Here is a 12,208-nt window from a genome sequence, read left to right as displayed (position 1 = left end):
ACCACAACCAATACAGCCTCTGGGGCTGTGCAGACACGCACCAGGCACGGCCTCAGTGGAGGCGAGGGACATATGAGAGTGGAGGGCCCAGGTCTGTCTCTGGGACTCCGTGCCCGCCTAGTCCTTAGAGATTTGTACATGCGCTTATGCAATAAAAGGTCACACTAATGAGGCAGAAATACGTTCAGAGCATTGGGTAGTAAACAGGGGTATTGGATAGGGGTTGGCAAATTACATACAGCCTGAGGGTCAAACCCGTAGGCTACTTGTTTGTGTAAATAAAACTTTATTGAACACAGGACAGAGCTGAGTAGTCTTCAGAGAGACTGAATAGCCCACAAAGCCCGAAATGTTTACTACCCGGCCTTTTCCAGATGAAGGGGAGCTTGCAAAGAAATGTAAACTCTCTACCCACCCCAGTTCTGCTGAATCAGAGTTTGCATTTTCACAAGATCCACGGGTGACCAGCACATTCTGAGTAGCACAGGCAAAGAAAAATGGTCACATCTACAGGGCTCGTCAGGGAGAATCCAGATATGGAATAATGCCCTTTGATTTAATCCCTTTGTTTTAATTCTTTTTGTGAACTTGTTGACCTTAGAATTTTTTTTTTTTAGTTCTTACCTGAGAGATATGTTTATTGATTTGAGAGAGAGAGGGAGAGAGAGAGAGAGAGAAACATCAATTGGTGGCCTCCCATATGCACCCCCCAACCAGGGATCAAACCTGAAACCTAGGTATGTGCCCTGACCTGGGGGTGGAACTCACAACCTTCTGGTGTATGGGGTGATGCTCCAACCAACTGAGCCACCTGGCCAGGGCCGGGAGAGCTTTGAAGTGGCGCGGGCATGGATCTTGTCCCAGGCCTTTCGCATCAAAATCTCTGCAGGTGGGCCCTGGCATCTGTACTTAAAGAAGAAAAATCCTTACCTGAGGATATGAGGACATGTTCTATTACTACTACTAATATCCATTAGTTTTAACCATTATACTTATTTGTTTTTAGAGAGAGGGGAAGGGAGGGAGAATGAGAGGGAGAGAATGGTTGCCTCTTGTATGCCCCCAACCAGGGACTGAATCCACCACCCAGGGACGTGCCCTGACCGGGAGTTGAACAGGAGACCTTTGGCTTTGTGAGAGAATGTTCAACCCACTGAGCACACTGACCGGGGCCATTTTTCTTATTTGTAGGATATCAGATGACTCATCCCACTCCCCTGGCTTTTGTTTACACAGAAAACCCAAAATGTCGTTGTCTGTTTGCGAAGCGCAGCCTTGGTGGCCACGCTGTGTTTATAAAGATGAAAATGACTTCATGGCCCTGACTAGGGGTCAGGCAAACAGCTGCAAACCTATGTATATATGCAGTCATGTTTATTGAAGGATTTAAAACCATCCAGAGCATAAACGGGGAATGGTCCTCGATTTCTTTTCTACTCTTTGCTTTGACCTGTTTTGTCACGTCATTCCATCCCCACTGGAGAGTGGGTCCTTCACCACCAGGGCCGGATTCCAGACTCCACAGCTTGGTTGTTAAAATGGTCTCAGGTCTCATGGTCAAGACCCGGTCCTGTTCATTTGTAAAACTGCAGTCCCCAGAGTTGCAACCCCTTCCCAGCGTTGACCAGGCTGCTTGGGGAAGAAACCGTGTTCTTGGCCCTCTCTCGTCCCAGTGGCTGTTGCAGGAGCGGGTGCAGGGCAGGGGAGGGGTTTCTGGGCTCTCTTGGCTCCTCCAGCCGGCCGGCCAAGGCCTGGTGAGGTGATGTGGGTGGCATCTGTTCTTATTGCTCAATTTGGGAGGAGGCTGGGAATTTCCAGGGTGTCTGCAGGGCAGCTGCCTGAGCCCATCAGAAAAACATCCTGGAAAAGTATGTCCAAAGGACAGAACAGGGAATGCGGGAAGGGGCGGGCTGCCCTGCAGTGAGGACGTTCATCGACTCCTTCTTGCCCCCTGGAGCCTCGGATTCCAAGGATTCCAAGACGAGCTCACCAAAAAATTGCAGTTAGGTTTTAGAGAACCCCCATCAACTTCTGAAGCAAGAAGGAAATAGTCTAGTTTTGGTTTCACTATTAGGTGCTGCTACAGACTTCTTTAGCACGTCCTGGTTCAGGTTAACTCCTCTCTCCCCTCTCCACTCTCCCACTCCCCCTACATGGGGAATTCTGTTTGTTTTTTAAAGATTTTATTTATTTATTTTTAGAGAGAAGTTAAGGGAGGTAGAGAAATGTTGATGTGAGAAAGAAACTTTGATCCGTTGCCCCCATATGCACCCAGGCCGATCCAAACACACAGCCCACGCACGCACCCTGACCGGGAATCAAACCAGCGATCTTTTGTTTCGAGGAACGATGCCCAACCAACCGAGTGAGCCACACGGGTCAGGGCAGGGTTTTAATTTTTTTAGTGGTTTTCCTTGAAATCTTTTTTGAAAAGTGTGTGTGCTTAACCAACTCTAAAGGTAATCAATATTCTTATCCTCTAATCCGAAAAATACAATGCCTTTTAGAATGCTACTTGTCAACATATTCTTTTCTTGAATTTTGATATGCTTTATCAAAGCACATCAAGTTCTCTCTTGATATGCTTTAACCCCAGAAATTAGATAGTTTAGTATCTAATTTCATGCCTCTTTTGTCCCATCTAACAGAAGAGGTGTGAAATAGGAGAGACAACACAACATAAGATCAGAAGAGGACACCCGGCCCAGGGGCCACCATTCTAACATGACAACCACTCACAGGGGCTCTGAGAGAAAGAACAGGGAAAGGGCGAGGGAGGAAAATCAAGCAAAGACAGGTGCACAGAGTCAAGGAGAGGCCATGTTTTGCTGAATGAAACTGTCTCTTAGTGGCAAGCGTAAGAAATAGGAAAAAAAGTACTCTTTTCCCCTTAGACCCATCCTCACGACATTTCAGAGCCAAAGAAAAGGAGGAGATACCAAAACGGACCTGAACACTTGGGGGTGGGTGGGGGGAGGTGATGGAACTCACAAAGGTATGGAAACCAGGTTGTTACCAGACCTGGCACAAGCTGGAGGACAATTGGAGTGATGTCTTTGGAGTTTTGAGGGAAGTCGATTTTGAGCTGGGATTTGTAAATGAAATCCATCCAGCTATTGAATGGAGGGGCAGGGAAAATGACTTTTTTTCACACTGTCCGGAAGTCAGAAAGTTTGCCTCCCACACACTTTTTTTAAAAGGGCGGTATTTGAAAGTTTATGCTGGCGGAGGGAGGGCGAAAGCCAGCTGAAGGAGAGACGAGATCCACCACTGGATCTGATCTGGGGAGTCCAGCTGGCAGCAGGTGGGGGAGGGATGGTGGGTCGGCGCGTGGGAGGAAGGGCAGGGCGAAGCCAGCCTCAGCGACTGTGAAATAGCCACTGCGGTCCATGGAACAGGAGAGTCAGGTGTACAAGATAGAGGAGGTACTACTGGCTGAGGGGAAAAAAGGAAAATCAGCAAATAAAACTAAAAAATAACTTAGAAATGGGATTTATTTACTTACTTAAATCATGCATACGTAAGTCCTAAAACCAAACCCCTCTCATGTGCATCCACATTATCAATACATGGATAGACACATTCAGTTCTGATCAGTCTTTTGGGGACAACTTTATGACACCTTAGCTGCTTTTGCTGCTTGGCACCCTGCCCACTCTTTCTGGGAACAGACGCCCCCCGACTTCCCTTAGGGAACAAACACCCCATCTTCCACTCCCAGTCCCAGCACTGTCTGACTCCAACTTCACTCTTGGTCCCCTCAGCCACCGATGGGTTTAGGGATGGGCTGTGACCCAAGGCTGACCCACCAGGGGAAGGGAAGGAGAAAGAGAGGGAGGGGAACATCGACTATTGCCTCTCGTTCACACCCTGACAGGGGCCAGAACCTGAAACCTAGGCATGCACCCTGACTGGGATTTGAACCGGTAACGCTTCACTTTGCGACACGTTGCCCAACCCACTAAGCCATTCCGGTGAGGGCAGGTTTTATTTTTCAGTGCAGTATTTCTCCTTTGTAACTTTTCTGCTATTTCTTCCGCCAGCCTCACTTCACACTCACCTCCCCATTCCTTCGGCCTGTTAGTACCTTTCTTTGTACTCACTGATCTTCATTGAGGTGTAACCGATGTACGGCAGACCACATATTTAACATCTACATTTTGATGTTTCAATGCAGATAAGCACCTAGAGATGTCCCCACTCAAGTGACTGTATCTATGACCTCCCTGTAACCAGTCCTCGTGTCCCTTGACTATCCTCCTTCCTGTCCTTCCGAACCTACTGTTCCCAGCCAACCGCTGACTTACTCTTTGTCAGTGTAGGTTAGTGTGCATCTCCTAGAATCTTACACAAGTGGAATTGTACCTCAAGTGTGGACTCATGGTTCTGTTTGTCTTCTTTCACTCGGTGTGATGACTTGGAGACCCATGGGCGTTGTGGTGGGCGTCCAAAGTTCATTTTTCTGTCAAGCTTCCATTGGGTGGGTCTACCAGGGTTGGTTTACCCACCATGCACCTGTGGGTGGACATCTGGGTTGGGCCTGGATTTCAGCTAGCACAGAGAAAGTGTCTCTACCCAGGCAGGCCCAAGTCTTGTATGAACATGTGCCTTTTTTTTTTCTCTTGGGAAAGACACGGGAGTAGAATGGCTGAGATGTATATGACATAGCATGGATGTATGTCTACTTTTTAAGAAAGGCTCCGACTGTTTTCCAAAAAGATGGCACCATTTTCTTTCTCCGCCAGGTCCTGCCATCCTCGCCAACCCTCGGTGCAGCCAGTCTACTTAAGTCATGCCATTCCAATGGTCCTTTTAAATGGCTGCATGACAGTCCTTCTGAGGACTATCACCTCGCTTCCTGCATTTTTGTCTCTAGAATCTCCTGGGCTGTGCTGCCTGGAGCTGTTATAGGCAGGTGATGGCGTGTTTGGAAGAGAAATGCTCATCAAAGGGGAACATATTTAAAGGTACAATAAATACAGGGTGGGCAAAAGTAGGTTTACGGCTGTGAGTACAGCTGTTATTCTTTTGTTGTTGATTGATTTTGTGAATGTGTGTGTGTGTGTGTGAGAGAGAGAGAGACATTGAATTTGTTGTTCCACTTATTATTATTATTTTTTTGTTCCACTTATTGATGCCTTCATTGGTTGCTTCTTGCATGTGTCCTGACCGGGGATCAAACCAGCAAACTCGGTGTATCTAACAAACTGAGTTACCTGTCCAGGGCCCACAGAGTTTATTTTTGTTTTATTATTTATTAATTATTGTATTATTTCCTATATGAAGAACTTGTAAACTTACTTTTGCCCCACCTTGTATTATCAGAGAGCTTTCCAGAAGGGTGCTAAGAATTTATATTTCACCAGCAATGCATTAAAGCGCCCTTGGGACTTTTTGCTAACTTCCGCACTAATTTTGCCAGTGGTAGGCACCATAACTCTTTTTAATTCTTGCAAATCATTACTTTAATTTTCAGCACCTTGAGTGTGTTGATCTTAAAAATAGAAGTCAGTTAACTGCTTCACCAGCAAAAAATGGGGTCATTCAGGAACAACAAAGAATTGCAATTTGGGACAAGCAAGCTATAGCAAAAGCCATAGGCAAGTCCGACAAAAACATATTTTTTGCAGAAAAAAGAGGACATTGGGAGAGATTATTTTGAAGGAAAGTCTTTTGCCGAAGAGAGTTCGGAGAGATGAAAGTTTCTCATTGGTTGAGTTGCTTGGGTGGTTGACCTTTTGTAGGCGATGCTATGTACATCTTGCCTTGTTGGGAGACAAATTGGTGTTTCTTTCCTGTGGACATTATTCTGTTGAGAGCTTTCATTGACAATTCTTCCTGTAATTGACAAGTGGTACGGTGCAAGAGCTCCCCCTTCTGGCCTTGCAACTACCTTCTCCTGAGGTTTCCCTCCATTAATTTTCACAGTGATTTAGGAAGTTGAGTATCTTTTCATATATGTATTGGTTATTTACTGTTCATCTTCAAATACATGTTGCACATTTTTTTAAAAATTTTTGTGAGCTCTTTTTATAACATGGATTTTAAAATTTCATCTCTTTTCAAGTCTGTTTTTCATATTTAACTTTATGATGTCTTTGTCATAATAAAATATTTCAACCTATCTCTTTTGATAACTTATGGTTTCATGTCCCAGTTAAGAAAGTATACCCAAATCTAAGGTTGTACATATATTTCCTATATTTTCTTTTGAGATTTTTGTTTTATTTATTTTAATTACTTAATTAATTTACCTTTAGAGAGGGGGAAGGGAGGGAGAAAGGGAGAGAAACACCTATGTGAGAGAGAAGCATCAATCAGTTCCCTCTCACACACGCCCTGACTGGGGACCAAGCCTGCAGCCTAGGCATGTGCCCCAACTAGGAATCGCACCTGCGTCCTTTCTTTTTACGGGGCAATGCACAACTAATGGAGCTACACCAGTCACCGCTTTGTGTTTTTAATGTATGTTTTACAGATAAAAATGTAATCCTTCATGGAATTTTATACAGTGGGAGGTAGGAGCCCAGCTTTACTGTCTTCTCATTGGAAAACCTTTTGGGTCAGTGTCGTTTACTAAACAAGCTGTCATTTCCCTGCCTTTGTCATATATTAAACTCCATGATTAAGTGGGATTCACTAGATGCTACACACTAGAACACTAGATTGTTCTACTGATTTGTCTGTTCTTATGTCAACACCAGACTGATTTGATTTTGCTCAGGCATTTTTTTCTCTTTTTTTGTCCAATGGGAGCTTTGAAAAAGTGTTATCTACTTCTACACACAGAAAGGTGGGAATTCAATTGGAGTAAAATAATATACATCAATTTTGGAAGAATGTATATTTTATACTATTATTTTCATACAAGAACAGAGTATATTTTTCTATTCAGATCTTGTTTAATGATTTAAATATGATTGAAATTTTTATTAGTTAAGTGTATCATGTATCTACGAGTATATGTACAATGTAAAGAAGATCAATACAATAATATCCAGTGTAAGAAATAGAATATTGCCCTTGAAACTCCAATAATAACTTCCAGTCAAGATGGAGGCATAGGCAGACACACTGTGCCTCCTTGCACAACCAAGATAGGGACAACAACAATTTAGAAACAGAATAACAACCAGAACTGACAGAAAATTGAACTGTATGGAAGTTGGACAACCAAGGAGTTAAAATAGACCCGTACATCCAGACTGGTAGGAGGAGCAGAGTTGGGCATCTGGGCGGGGCTTGTGGCACAGAGAGCAGAGAAAGTTTGGACCGGGCGCGTAAGACGTCTGGGGCATGCAAGACTGCAGCGGGTGGATCGTGAGCATGCAAGGGGCAGCTGGCAGACCCCAGCTGAAGGGTGGTAACCGGCAGACCCAGCGAGGCAGCAATTGTGAAGCAAGGCACTGTGTGCAACTCAGGATCACAGTGCCAGGAAATAGAACCTCAGGGCACTGATTGAAAACACCTGTGGGGGTTGAGGCACAGGGAGAGACTCACAGGAGAGGTTGTTGGAAAGTCCCACGGGGTGCACAAGCCCACCCACACTAGAACTGGCACCAGAAGGGCCCAGTTTGCTTGGGGGAAGCAGCGGAAGGGACTGAGGTCCCACAGAGAGCGGAGCAAGTGCCATTGTTCCCTCTCAGACTCTGCCCCCACATACAACGTCACAACCCAGTGATGGGGGTGGGGCTGCCCCGCTCTGGTGAACACCTAAGGTTCTACCCCTCATACGTAACAGGCACGACCAGACCAAAGGAAAAAAAGAGATGGCTCAAACAGAAGAACACATGAAAGCCTCACAAGCACTACTTTTAAGCAACTGAGAGACAGCCAACCTATCAGATGCATAGTCCAAAGCACTGGTGATCAGGATGCTCACAGAATTGGTTGATTTTGGTTACAATTTAGATGAAAAAATGAAGGCTACGATAAGTGAAATGAAGAAAAATGCACAGGGAACCAATAGTGATGGAATGAAAGCTGGGTCTCACATCAAAGGAGTGGACCAGAGGGAAGAAAAAAACATACAATCAGAAAAGAGTGAAGAAATAAGAATTCAAAAAAATGAGGAGAGGCTTAGGAACCTCCAGGACATCTTTAAATGTTCCAGCATCCAAATTATAGGGGTACCAGAAGGAGAAGAGGAAGAGCAACAAGTGGAAAACTTATTTGAACAAATAATAAAGGAGAACTTCCCCATTCTGGCAAAGGAAATAGACTTCCAGGAAGTCCAGGAAGCTCAGAGAGTCCCAAAGAAGTTGGACCCAAGGAGGAACACGCCAAGGCACATCATAATTACGTTAGCCAAGGTAAAAATGAAAGAGAGAATCCTAGAAGCAGCAAGAGATAAGGGGACAGTCACCTGCAAAGGAGTTCCCATCAGACTGTCAGCTGATTTCTCAAAAGAGACCTTACAGGCAAGAAGGAGCTGGAAAGAAGTATTCCAAGTCATGAAAGGCAAGGACCTACATCCCAGATTGCTCTATCCAGCAAAGCTTTCATTTAGAATGGAAGGGCAGATAAAATGCTTCTCAGATAAGGTGAAGTTAAAGGAGTTCATCATCACCAAACCCTTATTTTATGAAATGTTAAAGGGATTTATCTAAGAAAAAGAAGATAAAAAACATGTATAGTAAAGTGACAGCAAACTCACAATTATTAACAACCACACCTAAAAGAAAAACAAAAACAAACTAAGCAAACAACTAGAACAGGAGCAGAACCACAGAAATGGAGATCACATGGAGGGTTAGCAACAAGGGAGTGGGAGGAGGAGAGAGGGGGGAAGGTACAGAGAATAAGTAGCATAGATGGTAGGTAGAAAATAGACACAGGGAGGGCAAGAACAGTGTGGGAAATGTAGAAGCCAAAGAACTTATGAGACATGGACATGAACTAAAGGGGGGAATGTGGGTGGGAGAGGTGTGCAGGGTAGAGGGGAATGAAGGGGGAGTAATGGGACAACTGTAAAAGCATAATCAACAAAATATATTTTAAAAAAGAAACTCCAATAATAAAAAATATTGATGTTAGAGCGAGAAAGAGAGAGAACAGGAGAGAGAGAGAGAAACATTGCTCTGTTGTTGCACCTACTCGTGCACTTGTTGTTGATTCTCAGATATGTCCTGACCAGGGATGGGACCCGACCTTGGTGTTTTGGGAGGGCACTCTAACCCACTGAGCTACTCTGCCAGGGCCTTATCTTCCTTCTCCATCACTCTTCCTCCCTCTCCCCAAGCTATTGTCACTCTTCTGTTCTTTGTGACAATTATCCCCTTGCTTTACAGTTTTACCACCCATGTCTGTTGCTCTCAATACTATTTATTTTTTAGTTTTGTCCATTATTAACCTTGATAAAAATGGAATTAGACTGTTTTCTTCTGGGAACTGCTTCTTTTATTCAACATGATGTTTGTGAGATTTACCCATGGTGATGTAGGTTACTGTATTTTGTTCACTTTCACTGCTTATATTATTTCACTACACGAATATTCTACTATCTGTTTATCCAATCGACTGTTTGTGGGTATTTGGGCTGTAGGTAGCTTTTTACTGTTATGAGCTTTCTTATAAAAATATCCTGATGCACTCTTGTAAGAGTTTCTCTAGGGCAATGGTCTTCAAACTTATTTTGCATGTGCATTTACTCACAGAATTTTAAAGATCTAGGTGCTTTCTTGAACATTTTGTATTGAACTTCGGTTACCGAACTAAAGCTGCCCACCGACGAACATGGGCATAAAACAAAAATTGGTAGAGAAGGAAAAAGGTCTTTATTGACACGTTGCACAACTTAGGGCCACTATGCCCAGAACCAAAAACAGTGTCCAGAAACCCCTGCTCCATCCTTATCTGTCCTTCTGGAGTATGAGGCTGCTCTAAGCAGACCGCTCTGCAGCTTCAGACTCCCTCCCTGGAATGCGGACTTGTGGGGCCGCTGCTCGGTCACCAGGCTGCAGCTTCTGCCGCTGGGGCCTGCGGCTGCTGCCGAATGGACTCTGTCCCTGGGGCCCCCGCGCCAGAGGCTGCTCACACCCCCTGGTCCGGTGAGCATTACAGCCCACGCATCTGTGCGCTGATCTCAGAGCCAGGGAAGGGGCACAGTCCGGGGCGTGGAACTCGCCTCGGTGCTCACTGGCCCAAGGCCGAGCCAGAGAGGGCAAAGAGGAGGGGCGTGTTTCCCCTACCTTTTGTTTAAGTTTCCCAGCCCCAAATTCCATGCTCTTGGGAAGCGCCCAGTTTCCTAGCCAATCCCATTGGCTAGACCGTCTGCCCCTCCCTGTGTCACTGTGTTAACCTCCACAGTCCCTGTGTTGCTGTGACCTTTGCTGCGCAAACTCTGTACAAGATTCTCTCTCCTGCTAGCCCAGTTGCCAGGGCAACGGGACACCGCCCCACCAGGGTGTTTACCCTTTACCCTGGCGGGTGGGGACATCCATCCCACCCGATGCTGTGGCCTCAGTCCTGCCATCTCCCGTGTTTCCTGCGACAGCTCCCTCCCTCGGGCACCAGACCGCTATCACTTCTAAATTTTTTTCATCACGGATGCTTGCAAAGAATGAAATTTCTACCACATTGTAGATGTTAACATTTAAAAATAAATTTCTACTTCTTTTTTAAAAGATATAAATAACATAGATATTGGGTACTTATATATAATTTTGAAAAAAAAATATGAACGAGCTCATCTCTAATAGTCAGAAATTTTACTTTGTTCCTCTTTCTGCCTGACCGCCCGTTCACATACCCGACAGAATTGTATCTCTCTCTTTTTTAATAAAGATTTTATTTATTTATTTTTTAGAGAGGGAAAGGAGGGAGAAAGAGAGAGAGAGAGAAACATCAATGTGCGGTTGCTGGGGGTCATGGCTTGTAACCCAGGCATGTGCCCTGACTGGGAATCGAACCTGGGACACTTTGGTTTGCAGCCCGCATTCAATCCACTGAGCTACGCCAGCCAGGGCAGAATTGTGTCTCTTTAAAAACAGATTTAAAATATATAATTTACTTTTTAAAAATATTTATTTTTAGAGAGGGGGAGGGAGGAAGAGAGGGAAACATCAATGTGTGGTTGCCTCTCCTGCGCCCCCTACTGGGGACCTGGCCTGCAGCCCAGGCATGTGCCTTGACTGGGAATCAAACTGACAACCCTTTGGTGCTCAGGCTGGCACTCAATCCACAGAGCCACACCAGCCAGGGAAAAATTGTATCTTACTGTAATCGATTTTTACGCTGGAAAATCTTGATCACCCTCGCTTACATTTTTGTCACAAAAATATATATAAAAATTGGAAAAAAGTGCTGTGACCATGAAGCTTTACATGTGAGACCTCTCTCCTGCATTTGGTTATCATTTTCAAAGTGTTATCAGTGCACAATTGGTCGAAGCAGCACAAACATGTCACGACAGCTGTCAAGTAAGTATTTAGCAGTAGCTCTTTCATTTCGGAAAGTCATTTCATGGGTCGGGCGAGACTTTTTATGTATGCGTGCATGACTGTGATTCTTTGCTGGAATGAGACAATGCTCAGGCCACTTCTGCTCCTATTTGTGTTTTAATCAGGATGGCACTGGGTACCTTGTTAACGTAAATAAATAAACAGGAAGGAAACAACGTTGCTATGACCTTGCCCCTCAGTGCTTCGGACTCCTTCCAAGATACCGTGATTGCCAAAAGCCACATAGCAATCGATCATTAATTTTTCGTGATCTGCTAATGGACACATCTGCCTTCCTTTTTGTTGAAAACAAAGTAGTGTGAACTGTCTGCCTTGCAACAGGCTTTACTCATCAGCCATTACAGACATTAGATTTCACAATATCAGGGAAATACACCAAAAAGCCTTTACCAGGTCCTATCAGGTGACTCCACGAAATCTCTTACTTTTTCACTTGACAGGCTGAAAGGTATCTCTTTTTACCTAATATACTAAAACTTTAAAAAAATGAAATATTGTAAATTTTGATCAATCTTTGACAATATGTTTCAAAACTTAAAAAAAAAGATTTTACTAGCCCTGGCTGGTGTAGCTCAGTGGATTGAGCACGGGCTGCAAATCAAAGTGTTGCAGGTTCGATTCCCAGTCAGGGCACATGCCTGGGTTGCAGGCCATGACCCCCAGCAACTGCACATTGATGTTTCTCTCTCTCTCTCTTTCTCCCTCCCTTCCCGCTCTAAAAAATAAAATGGATGAAATCTTAAAAA

Source organism: Phyllostomus hastatus, unplaced genomic scaffold (assembly GCF_019186645.2).
Source record: "Phyllostomus hastatus isolate PE091 unplaced genomic scaffold, TTU_PhHast_1.1 phas_contig_244, whole genome shotgun sequence".
Lineage (NCBI taxonomy): Eukaryota > Metazoa > Chordata > Mammalia > Chiroptera > Phyllostomidae > Phyllostomus > Phyllostomus hastatus.
This window is presented reverse-complemented; position numbering follows the sequence as displayed.